At 55.0% G+C, this 15549-nt stretch overlaps 16 non-coding genes across 16 annotated transcripts; all 16 read right to left on the bottom strand.

Moving 5' to 3' along the window:
- Positions 1–812: 812 nt before the first annotated feature.
- LOC126088787 (5S ribosomal RNA) lies at positions 813–931 on the bottom strand. The gene has a single exon (XR_007520141.1). It is a non-coding gene; the product is annotated as a 5S ribosomal RNA (ribosomal RNA).
- Positions 932–1769: 838 nt separating this feature from the next.
- LOC126088788 (5S ribosomal RNA) lies at positions 1770–1888 on the bottom strand. Its single transcript, XR_007520142.1, has one exon. It is a non-coding gene; the product is annotated as a 5S ribosomal RNA (ribosomal RNA).
- Positions 1889–2744: 856 nt separating this feature from the next.
- LOC126088789 (5S ribosomal RNA) lies at positions 2745–2863 on the bottom strand. Its single transcript, XR_007520143.1, has one exon. It is a non-coding gene; the product is annotated as a 5S ribosomal RNA (ribosomal RNA).
- Positions 2864–3708: 845 nt separating this feature from the next.
- LOC126088791 (5S ribosomal RNA) lies at positions 3709–3827 on the bottom strand. Its single transcript, XR_007520145.1, has one exon. It is a non-coding gene; the product is annotated as a 5S ribosomal RNA (ribosomal RNA).
- Positions 3828–4678: 851 nt separating this feature from the next.
- Positions 4679–4797, bottom strand: LOC126088792 (5S ribosomal RNA). Its single transcript, XR_007520146.1, has one exon. It is a non-coding gene; the product is annotated as a 5S ribosomal RNA (ribosomal RNA).
- Positions 4798–5636: 839 nt separating this feature from the next.
- Positions 5637–5755, bottom strand: LOC126088793 (5S ribosomal RNA). Its single transcript, XR_007520147.1, has one exon. It is a non-coding gene; the product is annotated as a 5S ribosomal RNA (ribosomal RNA).
- Positions 5756–6598: 843 nt separating this feature from the next.
- Positions 6599–6717, bottom strand: LOC126088794 (5S ribosomal RNA). Its single transcript, XR_007520148.1, has one exon. It is a non-coding gene; the product is annotated as a 5S ribosomal RNA (ribosomal RNA).
- Positions 6718–7561: 844 nt separating this feature from the next.
- LOC126088795 (5S ribosomal RNA) lies at positions 7562–7680 on the bottom strand. The gene has a single exon (XR_007520149.1). It is a non-coding gene; the product is annotated as a 5S ribosomal RNA (ribosomal RNA).
- Positions 7681–8522: 842 nt separating this feature from the next.
- LOC126088798 (5S ribosomal RNA) lies at positions 8523–8641 on the bottom strand. The gene has a single exon (XR_007520151.1). It is a non-coding gene; the product is annotated as a 5S ribosomal RNA (ribosomal RNA).
- An 849-nt stretch (positions 8642–9490) lies between these two features.
- LOC126088799 (5S ribosomal RNA) lies at positions 9491–9609 on the bottom strand. The gene has a single exon (XR_007520152.1). It is a non-coding gene; the product is annotated as a 5S ribosomal RNA (ribosomal RNA).
- Positions 9610–10448: 839 nt separating this feature from the next.
- On the bottom strand, positions 10449–10567 carry LOC126088800 (5S ribosomal RNA). The gene has a single exon (XR_007520153.1). It is a non-coding gene; the product is annotated as a 5S ribosomal RNA (ribosomal RNA).
- An 844-nt stretch (positions 10568–11411) lies between these two features.
- On the bottom strand, positions 11412–11530 carry LOC126088801 (5S ribosomal RNA). The gene has a single exon (XR_007520154.1). It is a non-coding gene; the product is annotated as a 5S ribosomal RNA (ribosomal RNA).
- Positions 11531–12382: 852 nt separating this feature from the next.
- LOC126088802 (5S ribosomal RNA) lies at positions 12383–12501 on the bottom strand. The gene has a single exon (XR_007520155.1). It is a non-coding gene; the product is annotated as a 5S ribosomal RNA (ribosomal RNA).
- An 839-nt stretch (positions 12502–13340) lies between these two features.
- On the bottom strand, positions 13341–13459 carry LOC126088804 (5S ribosomal RNA). The gene has a single exon (XR_007520157.1). It is a non-coding gene; the product is annotated as a 5S ribosomal RNA (ribosomal RNA).
- An 848-nt stretch (positions 13460–14307) lies between these two features.
- LOC126088805 (5S ribosomal RNA) lies at positions 14308–14426 on the bottom strand. The gene has a single exon (XR_007520158.1). It is a non-coding gene; the product is annotated as a 5S ribosomal RNA (ribosomal RNA).
- Positions 14427–15278: 852 nt separating this feature from the next.
- LOC126088806 (5S ribosomal RNA) lies at positions 15279–15397 on the bottom strand. The gene has a single exon (XR_007520159.1). It is a non-coding gene; the product is annotated as a 5S ribosomal RNA (ribosomal RNA).
- Positions 15398–15549: the final 152 nt, after the last annotated feature.

Genomic DNA, 15549 nt, shown 5'->3' on the forward strand with positions numbered 1-15549 from the left:
TTCGCGTTCGGCTTTTCTCCCAACACACAAAATGTTAGTTTTCGGCCGCATTTGACGAAAGCGCTTCCTTCCGCAACCGCCAGTTCCTCGAGGACGGCGCGGGGAGGCGCGCCCGGCGTCCCAGCAGAGTGACGGCCGAATTGGCGGGCGCACCGCCGCGTGTGTGAGACGCACTGCTGCTCGTTGCACCCCCTGTCATTCGCTGGGCGCGTGCAGCCTTCGACACTAGCGGAGGACGCATCTTGTCCCTGGTGTTCAGCGGAGGGCCTGTGCGGGGTGTGGCAGTGTCGTGCTGGAGGGCCCACTGGTAGCGATGTGGGCTTCCTCGCCTCGCCTCGCCTCGCCTCGCCTCACACCAGGTGTCTGCGTAAGTTTGCAGTGCATTCGCACCATTCCTATCCCTGTCCCTGTCCCCGTCCCGACTTGTCCCGACTTTGCTCGACTGCCGCTCGCTGCCGCTCGGGTCGTAGTCCATATGACAGCGCAAGCACGACAAACGTCTGCGGGACGAGACGAGACGAGACGACTAAGGAATAAATTCGTGGTTACAAATCAAATTTGGAACTCTACACTCCTACACAACAATAGGCGGTGACGTATTTCAGAAATCATCTGCCGATTCGTACTGTTTTGTCGTTTTCAAAGTCTTCTTGGCAAACTTGGTTAGCACATTCTCCCTCAAACAGAGTTAATTACTGCATTTTCGTACCATTACAGTAGTTTAAAAGGCTTAAGGAAGCATCTTTGTCACAACAGAAAGGTAGTTTGAAAATTTGGCTGGCGACATAACAAAAAAAAAAAAACAGGAAGGGAGCCAACAGCACCCGGGTTTCCCAGGCGGTCACCCATCCAAGTACTAGCCGGGCCCGATGATGCTTAACTTCGGTGATCGGACGAGAACCGGTGTATTCATCATGGTATGGCCGTTGGCGCTCATCTAATGTAGGAGCACGGCAGAATTCTCGTTCGGCTTTTCTCCCAACACACAAAATGTTAGTTTTCGGCCGCATTTGACGAAAGCGCTTCCTTCCGCAACCGCCAGTTCCTCGAGGACGGCGCGGGAAGGCGCGCCCGGCGTCCCAGCAGAGTGACGGCCGAATTGGCGGGCGCACCGCCGCGTGTGTGAGACGCACTGCTGCTCGTTGCACCCCCTGTCATTCGCTGGGCGCGTGCAGCCTTCGACACTAGCGGAGGACGCATCTTGTCCCTGGTGTTCAGCGGAGGGCCTGTGCGGGGTGTGGCAGTGTCGTGCTGGAGGGCCCACTGGTAGCGATGTGGGCTTCCTCGCCTCGCCTCGCCTCGCCTCACACCAGGTGTCTGCGTAGTTTGCAGTGCATTCGCACCATTCCTGTCCCTGTCCCTGTCCCCGTCCCGACTTGTCCCGACTTTGCTCGACTGCCGCTCGCTGCCGCTCGGGTCGTGGTCCATATGACAGCGCAAGCACGACAAACGTCTGCGGGACGAGACGAGACGAGACGAGACGACTAAGGAATAAATTCGTGGTTACAAATCAAATTTGGAACTCTACACTCCTACACAACAATAGGCGGTGACGTATTTCAGAAATCACCTGCCGATTCGTACTGTTTTGTCGTTTTCAAAGTCTTTTTGGCAAACTTGGTTAGCACATTCTCCCTCAAACTGAGTTAATTACTGCATTTTCGTACCATTACAGTAGTTTAAAAGGCTTAAGGAAGCATCTTTGTCACAACAGAAAGGTAGTTTGAAATTTGGGATGGCGACATAACAAAAAAAAAAAACAGGAAGGGAGCCAACAGCACCCGGGTTTCCCAGGCGGTCACCCATCCAAGTACTAGCCGGGCCCGATGATGCTTAACTTCGGTGATCGGACGAGAACCGGTGTATTCATCATGGTATGGCCGTTGGCGCTCATCTAATGTAGGAGCACGGCAGAATTCGCGTTCGGCTTTTCTCCCAACACACAAAATGTTAGTTTTCGGCCGCATTTGACGAAAGCGCTTCCTTCCGCAACCGCCAGTTCCTCGAGGACGGCGCGGGGAGGCGCGCCCGGCGTCCCAGCAGAGTGACGGCCGGATTGGCGGGCGCACCGCCGCGTGTGTGAGACGCACTGCTGCTCGTTGCACCCCCTGTCATTCGCTGGGCGCGTGCAGCCTTCGACACTAGCGGAGGACGCATCTTGTCCCTGGTGTTCAGCGGAGGGCCTGTGCGGGGTGTGGCAGTGTCGTGCTGGAGGGCCCACTGGTAGCGATGTGGGCTTCCTCGCCTCGCCTCGCCTCGCCTCGCCTCGCCTCGCCTCCCACCAGGTGTCTGCGTAGTTTGCAGTGCATTCGCACCATTCCTATCCCTGTCCCTGTCCCCGTCCCGACTTGTCCCGACTTTGCTCGACTGCCGCTCGCTGCCGCTCGGGTCGTGGTCCATATGACAGCGCAAGCACGACAAACGTCTGCGGGACGAGACGAGACGAGACGAGACGACTAAGGAATAAGTTCGTGGTTACAAATCAAATTTGGAACTCAACACACCTACACAACAATAGGCGGTGACGTATTTCAGAAATCACCTGCCGATTCGTAGTGTTTTGTCGTTTTCAAAGTCTTCTTGGCAAACTTGGTTAGCACATTCTCCCTCAAACAGAGTTAATTACTGCATTTTCGTACCATTACAGTAGTTTAAAAGGCTTAAGGAAGCATCTTTGTCACAACAGAAAGGTAGTTTGAAAATTTGGCTGGCGACATAACAAAAAAAAAAAAAAACAGGAAGGGAGCCAACAGCACCCGGGTTTCCCAGGCGGTCACCCATCCAAGTACTAGCCGGGCCCGATGATGCTTAACTTCGGTGATCGGACGAGAACCGGTGTATTCATCATGGTATGGCCGTTGGCGCTCATCTAATGTAGGAGCACGGCAGAATTCTCGTTCGGCTTTTCTCCCAACACACAAAATGTTAGTTTTCGGCCGCATTTGACGAAAGCGCTTCCTTCCGCAACCGCCAGTTCCTCGAGGACGGCGCGGGAAGGCGCGCCCGGCGTCCCAGCAGAGTGACGGCCGAATTGGCGGGCGCACCGCCGCGTGTGTGAGACGCACTGCTGCTCGTTGCACCCCCTGTCATTCGCTGGGCGCGTGCAGCCTTCGACACTAGCGGAGGACGCATCTTGTCCCTGGTGTTCAGCGGAGGGCCTGTGCGGGGTGTGGCAGTGTCGTGCTGGAGGGCCCACTGGTAGCGATGTGGGCTTCCTCGCCTCGCCTCGCCTCGCCTCACACCAGGTGTCTGCGTAGTTTGCAGTGCATTCGCACCATTCCTGTCCCTGTCCCTGTCCCCGTCCCGACTTGTCCCGACTTTGCTCGACTGCCGCTCGCTGCCGCTCGGGTCGTGGTCCATATGACAGCGCAAGCACGACAAACGTCTGCGGGACGAGACGAGACGAGACGAGACGAGACGACTAAGGAATAAATTCGTGGTTACAAATCAAATTTGGAACTCTACACTCCTACACAACAATAGGCGGTGACGTATTTCAGAAATCACCTGCCGATTCGTACTGTTTTGTCGTTTTCAAAGTCTTTTTGGCAAACTTGGTTAGCACATTCTCCCTCAAACTGAGTTAATTACTGCATTTTCGTACCATTACAGTAGTTTAAAAGGCTTAAGGAAGCATCTTTGTCACAACAGAAAGGTAGTTTGAAATTTGGGATGGCGACATAACAAAAAAAAAAAAAACAGGATGGGAGCCAACAGCACCCGGGTTTCCCAGGCGGTCACCCATCCAAGTACTAGCCGGGCCCGATGATGCTTAACTTCGGTGATCGGACGAGAACCGGTGTATTCATCATGGTATGGCCGTTGGCGCTCATCTAATGTAGGAGCACGGCAGAATTCGCGTTCGGCTTTTCTCCCAACACACAAAATGTTAGTTTTCGGCCGCATTTGACGAAAGCGCTTCCTTCCGCAACCGCCAGTTCCTCGAGGACGGCGCGGGGAGGCGCGCCCGGCGTCCCAGCAGAGTGACGGCCGGATTGGCGGGCGCACCGCCGCGTGTGTGAGACGCACTGCTGCTCGTTGCACCCCCTGTCATTCGCTGGGCGCGTGCAGCCTTCGACACTAGCGGAGGACGCATCTTGTCCCTGGTGTTCAGCGGAGGGCCTGTGCGGGGTGTGGCAGTGTCGTGCTGGAGGGCCCACTGGTAGCGATGTGGGCTTCCTCGCCTCGCCTCGCCTCGCCTCGCCTCGCCTCGCCTCCCACCAGGTGTCTGCGTAGTTTGCAGTGCATTCGCACCATTCCTATCCCTGTCCCTGTCCCCGTCCCGACTTGTCCCGACTTTGCTCGACTGCCGCTCGCTGCCGCTCGGGTCGTGGTCCATATGACAGCGCAAGCACGACAAACGTCTGCGGGACGAGACGAGACGAGACGAGACGACTAAGGAATAAGTTCGTGGTTACAAATCAAATTTGGAACTCAACACACCTACACAACAATAGGCGGTGACGTATTTCAGAAATCACCTGCCGATTCGTAGTGTTTTGTCGTTTTCAAAGTCTTCTTGGCAAACTTGGTTAGCACATTCTCCCTCAAACTGAGTTAATTACTGCATTTTCGTTCCATTACAGTAGTTTAAAAGGCTTAAGGAAGCATCTTTGTCACAACAGAAAGGTAGTTTGAAAATTGGGCTGGCGACATAACAAAAAAAAAACAGTAAGGGAGCCAACAGCACCCGGGTTTCCCAGGCGGTCACCCATCCAAGTACTAGCCGGGCCCGATGATGCTTAACTTCGGTGATCGGACGAGAACCGGTGTATTCATCATGGTATGGCCGTTGGCGCTCATCTAATGTAGGAGCACGGCAGAATTCGCGTTCGGCTTTTCTCCCAACACACAAAATGTTAGTTTTCGGCCGCATTTGACGAAAGCGCTTCCTTCCGCAACCGCCAGTTCCTCGAGGACGGCGCGGGGAGGCGCGCCCGGCGTCCCAGCAGAGTGACGGCCGAATTGGCGGGCGCACCGCCGCGTGTGTGAGACGCACTGCTGCTCGTTGCACCCCCTGTCATTCGCTGGGCGCGTGCAGCCTTCGACACTAGCGGAGGACGCATCTTGTCCCTGGTGTTCAGCGGAGGGCCTGTGCGGGGTGTGGCAGTGTCGTGCTGGAGGGCCCACTGGTAGCGATGTGGGCTTCCTCGCCTCGCCTCGCCTCGCCTCGCCTCACACCAGGTGTCTGCGTAAGTTTGCAGTGCATTCGCACCATTCCTATCCCTGTCCCTGTCCCCGTCCCGACTTGTCCCGACTTTGCTCGACTGCCGCTCGCTGCCGCTCGGGTCGTAGTCCATATGACAGCGCAAGCACGACAAACGTCTGCGGGACGAAACGAGACGAGACGACTAAGGAATAAATTCGTGGTTACAAATCAAATTTGGAACTCTACACTCCTACACAACAATAGGCGGTGACGTATTTCAGAAATCACCTGCCGATTCGTACTGTTTTGTCGTTTTCAAAGTCTTCTTGGCAAACTTGGTTAGCACATTCTCCCTCAAACAGAGTTAATTACTGCATTTTCGTACCATTACAGTAGTTTAAAAGGCTTAAGGAAGCATCTTTGTCACAACAGAAAGGTAGTTTGAAAATTTGGCTGGCGACATAACAAAAAAAAAAAACAGGAAGGGAGCCAACAGCACCCGGGTTTCCCAGGCGGTCACCCATCCAAGTACTAGCCGGGCCCGATGATGCTTAACTTCGGTGATCGGACGAGAACCGGTGTATTCATCATGGTATGGCCGTTGGCGCTCATCTAATGTAGGAGCACGGCAGAATTCTCGTTCGGCTTTTCTCCCAACACACAAAATGTTAGTTTTCGGCCGCATTTGACGAAAGCGCTTCCTTCCGCAACCGCCAGTTCCTCGAGGACGGCGCGGGAAGGCGCGCCCGGCGTCCCAGCAGAGTGACGGCCGAATTGGCGGGCGCACCGCCGCGTGTGTGAGACGCACTGCTGCTCGTTGCACCCCCTGTCATTCGCTGGGCGCGTGCAGCCTTCGACACTAGCGGAGGACGCATCTTGTCCCTGGTGTTCAGCGGAGGGCCTGTGCGGGGTGTGGCAGTGTCGTGCTGGAGGGCCCACTGGTAGCGATGTGGGCTTCCTCGCCTCGCCTCGCCTCGCCTCACACCAGGTGTCTGCGTAGTTTGCAGTGCATTCGCACCATTCCTGTCCCTGTCCCTGTCCCCGTCCCGACTTGTCCCGACTTTGCTCGACTGCCGCTCGCTGCCGCTCGGGTCGTGGTCCATATGACAGCGCAAGCACGACAAACGTCTGCGGGACGAGACGAGACGAGACGAGACGAGACGACTAAGGAATAAATTCGTGGTTACAAATCAAATTTGGAACTCTACACTCCTACACAACAATAGGCGGTGACGTATTTCAGAAATCACCTGCCGATTCGTACTGTTTTGTCGTTTTCAAAGTCTTTTTGGCAAACTTGGTTAGCACATTCTCCCTCAAACTGAGTTAATTACTGCATTTTCGTTCCATTACAGTAGTTTAAAAGGCTTAAGGAAGCATCTTTGTCACAACAGAAAGGTAGTTTGAAAATTGGGCTGGCGACATAACAAAAAAAAAAAACAGTAAGGGAGCCAACAGCACCCGGGTTTCCCAGGCGGTCACCCATCCAAGTACTAGCCGGGCCCGATGATGCTTAACTTCGGTGATCGGACGAGAACCGGTGTATTCATCATGGTATGGCCGTTGGCGCTCATCTAATGTAGGAGCACGGCAGAATTCGCGTTCGGCATTTCTCCCAACACACAAAATGTTAGTTTTCGGCCGCATTTGACGAAAGCGCTTCCTTCCGCAACCGCCAGTTCCTCGAGGACGGCGCGGGGAGGCGCGCCCGGCGTCCCAGCAGAGTGACGGCCGGATTGGCGGGCGCACCGCCGCGTGTGTGAGACGCACTGCTGCTCGTTGCACCCCCTGTCATTCGCTGGGCGCGTGCAGCCTTCGACACTAGCGGAGGACGCATCTTGTCCCTGGTGTTCAGCGGAGGGCCTGTGCGGGGTGTGGCAGTGTCGTGCTGGAGGGCCCACTGGTAGCGATGTGGGCTTCCTCGCCTCGCCTCGCCTCGCCTCACACCAGGTGTCTGCGTAGTTTGCAGTGCATTCGCACCATTCCTGTCCCTGTCCCTGTCCCCGTCCCGACTTGTCCCGACTTTGCTCGACTGCCGCTCGCTGCCGCTCGGGTCGTGGTCCATATGACAGCGCAAGCACGACAAACGTCTGCGGGACGAGACGAGACGAGACGAGACGAGACGACTAAGGAATAAATTCGTGGTTACAAATCAAATTTGGAACTCTACACTCCTACACAACAATAGGCGGTGACGTATTTCAGAAATCACCTGCCGATTCGTACTGTTTTGTCGTTTTCAAAGTCTTCTTGGCAAACTTGGTTAGCACATTCTCCCTCAAACAGAGTTAATTACTGCATTTTCGTACCATTACAGTAGTTTAAAAGGCTTAAGGAAGCATCTTTGTCACAACAGAAAGGTAGTTTGAAAATTTGGCTGGCGACATAACAAAAAAAAAAAAACAGGAAGGGAGCCAACAGCACCCGGGTTTCCCAGGCGGTCACCCATCCAAGTACTAGCCGGGCCCGATGATGCTTAACTTCGGTGATCGGACGAGAACCGGTGTATTCATCATGGTATGGCCGTTGGCGCTCATCTAATGTAGGAGCACGGCAGAATTCTCGTTCGGCTTTTCTCCCAACACACAAAATGTTAGTTTTCGGCCGCATTTGACGAAAGCGCTTCCTTCAGCAACCGCCAGTTCCTCGAGGACGGCGCGGGAAGGCGCGCCCGGCGTCCCAGCAGAGTGACGGCCGAATTGGCGGGCGCACCGCCGCGTGTGTGAGACGCACTGCTGCTCGTTGCACCCCCTGTCATTCGCTGGGCGCGTGCAGCCTTCGACACTAGCGGAGGACGCATCTTGTCCCTGGTGTTCAGCGGAGGGCCTGTGCGGGGTGTGGCAGTGTCGTGCTGGAGGGCCCACTGGTAGCGATGTGGGCTTCCTCGCCTCGCCTCGCCTCGCCTCACACCAGGTGTCTGCGTAGTTTGCAGTGCATTCGCACCATTCCTGTCCCTGTCCCTGTCCCCGTCCCGACTTGTCCCGACTTTGCTCGACTGCCGCTCGCTGCCGCTCGGGTCGTGGTCCATATGACAGCGCAAGCACGACAAACGTCTGCGGGACGAGACGAGACGAGACGAGACGAGACGACTAAGGAATAAATTCGTGGTTACAAATCAAATTTGGAACTCTACACTCCTACACAACAATAGGCGGTGACGTATTTCAGAAATCACCTGCCGATTCGTACTGTTTTGTCGTTTTCAAAGTCTTTTTGGCAAACTTGGTTAGCACATTCTCCCTCAAACTGAGTTAATTACTGCATTTTCGTTCCATTACAGTAGTTTAAAAGGCTTAAGGAAGCATCTTTGTCACAACAGAAAGGTAGTTTGAAAATTGGGCTGGCGACATAACAAAAAAAAAAACAGGAAGGGAGCCAACAGCACCCGGGTTTCCCAGGCGGTCACCCATCCAAGTACTAGCCGGGCCCGATGATGCTTAACTTCGGTGATCGGACGAGAACCGGTGTATTCATCATGGTATGGCCGTTGGCGCTCATCTAATGTAGGAGCACGGCAGAATTCGCGTTCGGCATTTCTCCCAACACACAAAATGTTAGTTTTCGGCCGCATTTGACGAAAGCGCTTCCTTCCGCAACCGCCAGTTCCTCGAGGACGGCGCGGGGAGGCGCGCCCGGCGTCCCAGCAGAGTGACGGCCGGATTGGCGGGCGCACCGCCGCGTGTGTGAGACGCACTGCTGCTCGTTGCACCCCCTGTCATTCGCTGGGCGCGTGCAGCCTTCGACACTAGCGGAGGACGCATCTTGTCCCTGGTGTTCAGCGGAGGGCCTGTGCGGGGTGTGGCAGTGTCGTGCTGGAGGGCCCACTGGTAGCGATGTGGGCTTCCTCGCCTCGCCTCGCCTCGCCTCGCCTCGCCTCGCCTCACACCAGGTGTCTGCGTAGTTTGCAGTGCATTCGCACCATTCCTATCCCTGTCCCTGTCCCCGTCCCGACTTGTCCCGACTTTGCTCGACTGCCGCTCGCTGCCGCTCGGGTCGTGGTCCATATGACAGCGCAAGCACGACAAACGTCTGCGGGACGAGACGAGACGAGACGACTAAGGAATAAGTTCGTGGTTACAAATCAAATTTGGAACTCAACACACCTACACAACAATAGGCGGTGACGTATTTCAGAAATCACCTGCCGATTCGTAGTGTTTTGTCGTTTTCAAAGTCTTCTTGGCAAACTTGGTTAGCACATTCTCCCTCAAACTGAGTTAATTACTGCATTTTCGTTCCATTACAGTAGTTTAAAAGGCTTAAGGAAGCATCTTTGTCACAACAGAAAGGTAGTTTGAAAATTGGGCTGGCGACATAACAAAAAAAAAAAAACAGTAAGGGAGCCAACAGCACCCGGGTTTCCCAGGCGGTCACCCATCCAAGTACTAGCCGGGCCCGATGATGCTTAACTTCGGTGATCGGACGAGAACCGGTGTATTCATCATGGTATGGCCGTTGGCGCTCATCTAATGTAGGAGCACGGCAGAATTCGCGTTCGGCTTTTCTCCCAACACACAAAATGTTAGTTTTCGGCCGCATTTGACGAAAGCGCTTCCTTCCGCAACCGCCAGTTCCTCGAGGACGGCGCGGGGAGGCGCGCCCGGCGTCCCAGCAGAGTGACGGCCGAATTGGCGGGCGCACCGCCGCGTGTGTGAGACGCACTGCTGCTCGTTGCACCCCCTGTCATTCGCTGGGCGCGTGCAGCCTTCGACACTAGCGGAGGACGCATCTTGTCCCTGGTGTTCAGCGGAGGGCCTGTGCGGGGTGTGGCAGTGTCGTGCTGGAGGGCCCACTGGTAGCGATGTGGGCTTCCTCGCCTCGCCTCGCCTCGCCTCGCCTCACACCAGGTGTCTGCGTAAGTTTGCAGTGCATTCGCACCATTCCTATCCCTGTCCCTGTCCCCGTCCCGACTTGTCCCGACTTTGCTCGACTGCCGCTCGCTGCCGCTCGGGTCGTAGTCCATATGACAGCGCAAGCACGACAAACGTCTGCGGGACGAGACGAGACGAGACGACTAAGGAATAAATTCGTGGTTACAAATCAAATTTGGAACTCTACACTCCTACACAACAATAGGCGGTGACGTATTTCAGAAATCATCTGCCGATTCGTACTGTTTTGTCGTTTTCAAAGTCTTCTTGGCAAACTTGGTTAGCACATTCTCCCTCAAACAGAGTTAATTACTGCATTTTCGTACCATTACAGTAGTTTAAAAGGCTTAAGGAAGCATCTTTGTCACAACAGAAAGGTAGTTTGAAAATTGGGCTGGCGACATAACAAAAAAAAAAAACAGGAAGGGAGCCAACAGCACCCGGGTTTCCCAGGCGGTCACCCATCCAAGTACTAGCCGGGCCCGATGATGCTTAACTTCGGTGATCGGACGAGAACCGGTGTATTCATCATGGTATGGCCGTTGGCGCTCATCTAATGTAGGAGCACGGCAGAATTCTCGTTCGGCTTTTCTCCCAACACACAAAATGTTAGTTTTCGGCCGCATTTGACGAAAGCGCTTCCTTCCGCAACCGCCAGTTCCTCGAGGACGGCGCGGGAAGGCGCGCCCGGCGTCCCAGCAGAGTGACGGCCGAATTGGCGGGCGCACCGCCGCGTGTGTGAGACGCACTGCTGCTCGTTGCACCCCCTGTCATTCGCTGGGCGCGTGCAGCCTTCGACACTAGCGGAGGACGCATCTTGTCCCTGGTGTTCAGCGGAGGGCCTGTGCGGGGTGTGGCAGTGTCGTGCTGGAGGGCCCACTGGTAGCGATGTGGGCTTCCTCGCCTCGCCTCGCCTCGCCTCACACCAGGTGTCTGCGTAGTTTGCAGTGCATTCGCACCATTCCTGTCCCTGTCCCTGTCCCCGTCCCGACTTGTCCCGACTTTGCTCGACTGCCGCTCGCTGCCGCTCGGGTCGTGGTCCATATGACAGCGCAAGCACGACAAACGTCTGCGGGACGAGACGAGACGAGACGAGACGAGACGACTAAGGAATAAATTCGTGGTTACAAATCAAATTTGGAACTCTACACTCCTACACAACAATAGGCGGTGACGTATTTCAGAAATCACCTGCCGATTCGTACTGTTTTGTCGTTTTCAAAGTCTTTTTGGCAAACTTGGTTAGCACATTCTCCCTCAAACTGAGTTAATTACTGCATTTTCGTACCATTACAGTAGTTTAAAAGGCTTAAGGAAGCATCTTTGTCACAACAGAAAGGTAGTTTGAAATTTGGGATGGAGACATAACAAAAAAAAAAAAACAGGAAGGGAGCCAACAGCACCCGGGTTTCCCAGGCGGTCACCCATCCAAGTACTAGCCGGGCCCGATGATGCTTAACTTCGGTGATCGGACGAGAACCGGTGTATTCATCATGGTATGGCCGTTGGCGCTCATCTAATGTAGGAGCACGGCAGAATTCGCGTTCGGCTTTTCTCCCAACACACAAAATGTTAGTTTTCGGCCGCATTTGACGAAAGCGCTTCCTTCCGCAACCGCCAGTTCCTCGAGGACGGCGCGGGGAGGCGCGCCCGGCGTCCCAGCAGAGTGACGGCCGGATTGGCGGGCGCACCGCCGCGTGTGTGAGACGCACTGCTGCTCGTTGCACCCCCTGTCATTCGCTGGGCGCGTGCAGCCTTCGACACTAGCGGAGGACGCATCTTGTCCCTGGTGTTCAGCGGAGGGCCTGTGCGGGGTGTGGCAGTGTCGTGCTGGAGGGCCCACTGGTAGCGATGTGGGCTTCCTCGCCTCGCCTCGCCTCGCCTCGCCTCGCCTCGCCTCCCACCAGGTGTCTGCGTAGTTTGCAGTGCATTCGCACCATTCCTATCCCTGTCCCTGTCCCCGTCCCGACTTGTCCCGACTTTGCTCGACTGCCGCTCGCTGCCGCTCGGGTCGTGGTCCATATGACAGCGCAAGCACGACAAACGTCTGCGGGACGAGACGAGACGAGACGAGACGACTAAGGAATAAGTTCGTGGTTACAAATCAAATTTGGAACTCAACACACCTACACAACAATAGGCGGTGACGTATTTCAGAAATCACCTGCCGATTCGTAGTGTTTTGTCGTTTTCAAAGTCTTCTTGGCAAACTTGGTTAGCACATTCTCCCTCAAACTGAGTTAATTACTGCATTTTCGTTCCATTACAGTAGTTTAAAAGGCTTAAGGAAGCATCTTTGTCACAACAGAAAGGTAGTTTGAAAATTGGGCTGGCGACATAACAAAAAAAAAAACAGTAAGGGAGCCAACAGCACCCGGGTTTCCCAGGCGGTCACCCATCCAAGTACTAGCCGGGCCCGATGATGCTTAACTTCGGTGATCGGACGAGAACCGGTGTATTCATCATGGTATGGCCGTTGGCGCTCATCTAATGTAGGAGCACGGCAGAATTCGCGTTCGGCTTTTCTCCCAACACACAAAATGTTAGTTTTCGGCCGCATTTGACGAAAGCGCTTCCTTCCGCAACCGCCAGTTCCTCGAGGACGGCGCGGGGAGGCGCGCCCGGCGTCCCAGCAGAGTGACGGCCGAATTGGCGGGCGCACCGCCGCGTGTGTGAGACGCACTGCTGCTCGTTGCACCCCCTGTCATTCGCTGGGCGCGTGCAGCCTTCGACACTAGCGGAGGACGCATCTTGTCCCTGGTGTTCAGCGGAGGGCCTGTGCGGGGTGTGGCAGTGTCGTGCTGGAGGGCCCACTGGTAGCGATGTGGGCTTCCTCGCCTCGCCTCGCCTCGCCTCGCCTCACACCAGGTGTCTGCGTAAGTTTGCAGTGCATTCGCACCATTCCTATCCCTGTCCCTGTCCCCGTCCCGACTTGTCCCGACTTTGCTCGACTGCCGCTCGCTGCCGCTCGGGTCGTAGTCCATATGACAGCGCAAGCACGACAAACGTCTGCGGGACGAGACGAGACGAGACGACTAAGGAATAAATTCGTGGTTACAAATCAAATTTGGAACTCTACACTCCTACACAACAATAGGCGGTGACGTATTTCAGAAATCATCTGCCGATTCGTACTGTTTTGTCGTTTTCAAAGTCTTCTTGGCAAACTTGGTTAGCACATTCTCCCTCAAACAGAGTTAATTACTGCATTTTCGTACCATTACAGTAGTTTAAAAGGCTTAAGGAAGCATCTTTGTCACAACAGAAAGGTAGTTTGAAAATTTGGCTGGCGACATAACAAAAAAAAAAAACAGGAAGGGAGCCAACAGCACCCGGGTTTCCCAGGCGGTCACCCATCCAAGTACTAGCCGGGCCCGATGATGCTTAACTTCGGTGATCGGACGAGAACCGGTGTATTCATCATGGTATGGCCGTTGGCGCTCATCTAATGTAGGAGCACGGCAGAATTCTCGTTCGGCTTTTCTCCCAACACACAAAATGTTAGTTTTCGGCCGCATTTGACGAAAGCGCTTCCTTCCGCAACCGCCAGTTCCTCGAGGACGGCGCGGGAAGGCGCGCCCGGCGTCCCAGCAGAGTGACGGCCGAATTGGCGGGCGCACCGCCGCGTGTGTGAGACGCACTGCTGCTCGTTGCACCCCCTGTCATTCGCTGGGCGCGTGCAGCCTTCGACACTAGCGGAGGACGCATCTTGTCACTGGTGTTCAGCGGAGGGCCTGTGCGGGGTGTGGCAGTGTCGTGCTGGAGGGCCCACTGGTAGCGATGTGGGCTTCCTCGCCTCGCCTCGCCTCGCCTCACACCAGGTGTCTGCGTAGTTTGCAGTGCATTCGCACCATTCCTGTCCCTGTCCCTGTCCCCGTCCCGACTTGTCCCGACTTTGCTCGACTGCCGCTCGCTGCCGCTCGGGTCGTGGTCCATATGACAGCGCAAGCACGACAAACGTCTGCGGGACGAGACGAGACGAGACGAGACGAGACGACTAAGGAATAAATTCGTGGTTACAAATCAAATTTGGAACTCTACACTCCTACACAACAATAGGCGGTGACGTATTTCAGAAATCACCTGCCGATTCGTACTGTTTTGTCGTTTTCAAAGTCTTTTTGGCAAACTTGGTTAGCACATTCTCCCTCAAACTGAGTTAATTACTGCATTTTCGTACCATTACAGTAGTTTAAAAGGCTTAAGGAAGCATCTTTGTCACAACAGAAAGGTAGTTTGAAATTTGGGATGGCGACATAACAAAAAAAAAAAAAAAAACAGGAAGGGAGCCAACAGCACCCGGGTTTCCCAGGCGGTCACCCATCCAAGTACTAGCCGGGCCCGATGATGCTTAACTTCGGTGATCGGACGAGAACCGGTGTATTCATCATGGTATGGCCGTTGGCGCTCATCTAATGTAGGAGCACGGCAGAATTCGCGTTCGGCTTTTCTCCCAACACACAAAATGTTAGTTTTCGGCCGCATTTGACGAAAGCGCTTCCTTCCGCAACCGCCAGTTCGACGAGGACGGCGCGGGGAGGCGCGCCCGGCGTCCCAGCAGAGTGACGGCCGGATTGGCGGGCGCACCGCCGCGTGTGTGAGACGCACTGCTGCTCGTTGCACCCCCTGTCATTCGCTGGGCGCGTGCAGCCTTCGACACTAGCGGAGGACGCATCTTGTCCCTGGTGTTCAGCGGAGGGCCTGTGCGGGGTGTGGCAGTGTCGAGCTGGAGGGCCCACTGGTAGCGATGTGGGCTTCCTCGCCTCGCCTCGCCTCGCCTCGCCTCGCCTCGCCTCCCACCAGGTGGCTGCGTAGTTTGCAGTGCATTCGCACCATTCCTATCCCTGTCCCTGTCCCCGTCCCGACTTGTCCCGACTTTGCTCGACTGCCGCTCGCTGCCGCTCGGGTCGTGGTCCATATGACAGCGCAAGCACGACAAACGTCTGCGGGACGAGACGAGACGAGACGAGACGACTAAGGAATAAGTTCGTGGTTACAAATCAAATTTGGAACTCAACACACCTACACAACAATAGGCGGTGACGTATTTCAGAAATCACCTGCCGATTCGTAGTGTTTTGTCGTTTTCAAAGTCTTCTTGGCAAACTTGGTTAGCACATTCTCCCTCAAACTGAGTTAATTACTGCATTTTCGTTCCATTACAGTAGTTTAAAAGGCTTAAGGAAGCATCTTTGTCACAACAGAAAGGTAGTTTGAAAATTGGGCTGGCGACATAACAAAAAAAAAAACAGTAAGGGAGCCAACAGCACCCGGGTTTCCCAGGCGGTCACCCATCCAAGTACTAGCCGGGCCCGATGATGCTTAACTTCGGTGATCGGACGAGAACCGGTGTATTCATCATGGTATGGCCGTTGGCGCTCATCTAATGTAGGAGCACGGCAGAATTCGCGTTCGGCTTTTCTCCCAACACACAAAATGTTAGTTTTCGGCCGCATTTGACGAAAGCGCTTCCTTCCGCAACCGCCAGTTCCTCGAGGACGGCGCGGGGAGGCGCGCCCGGCGTCCCAG

This window comes from Schistocerca cancellata, chromosome 6 (assembly GCF_023864275.1).
Source record: "Schistocerca cancellata isolate TAMUIC-IGC-003103 chromosome 6, iqSchCanc2.1, whole genome shotgun sequence".
Classification (NCBI taxonomy): Eukaryota; Metazoa; Arthropoda; class Insecta; order Orthoptera; family Acrididae; genus Schistocerca; species Schistocerca cancellata.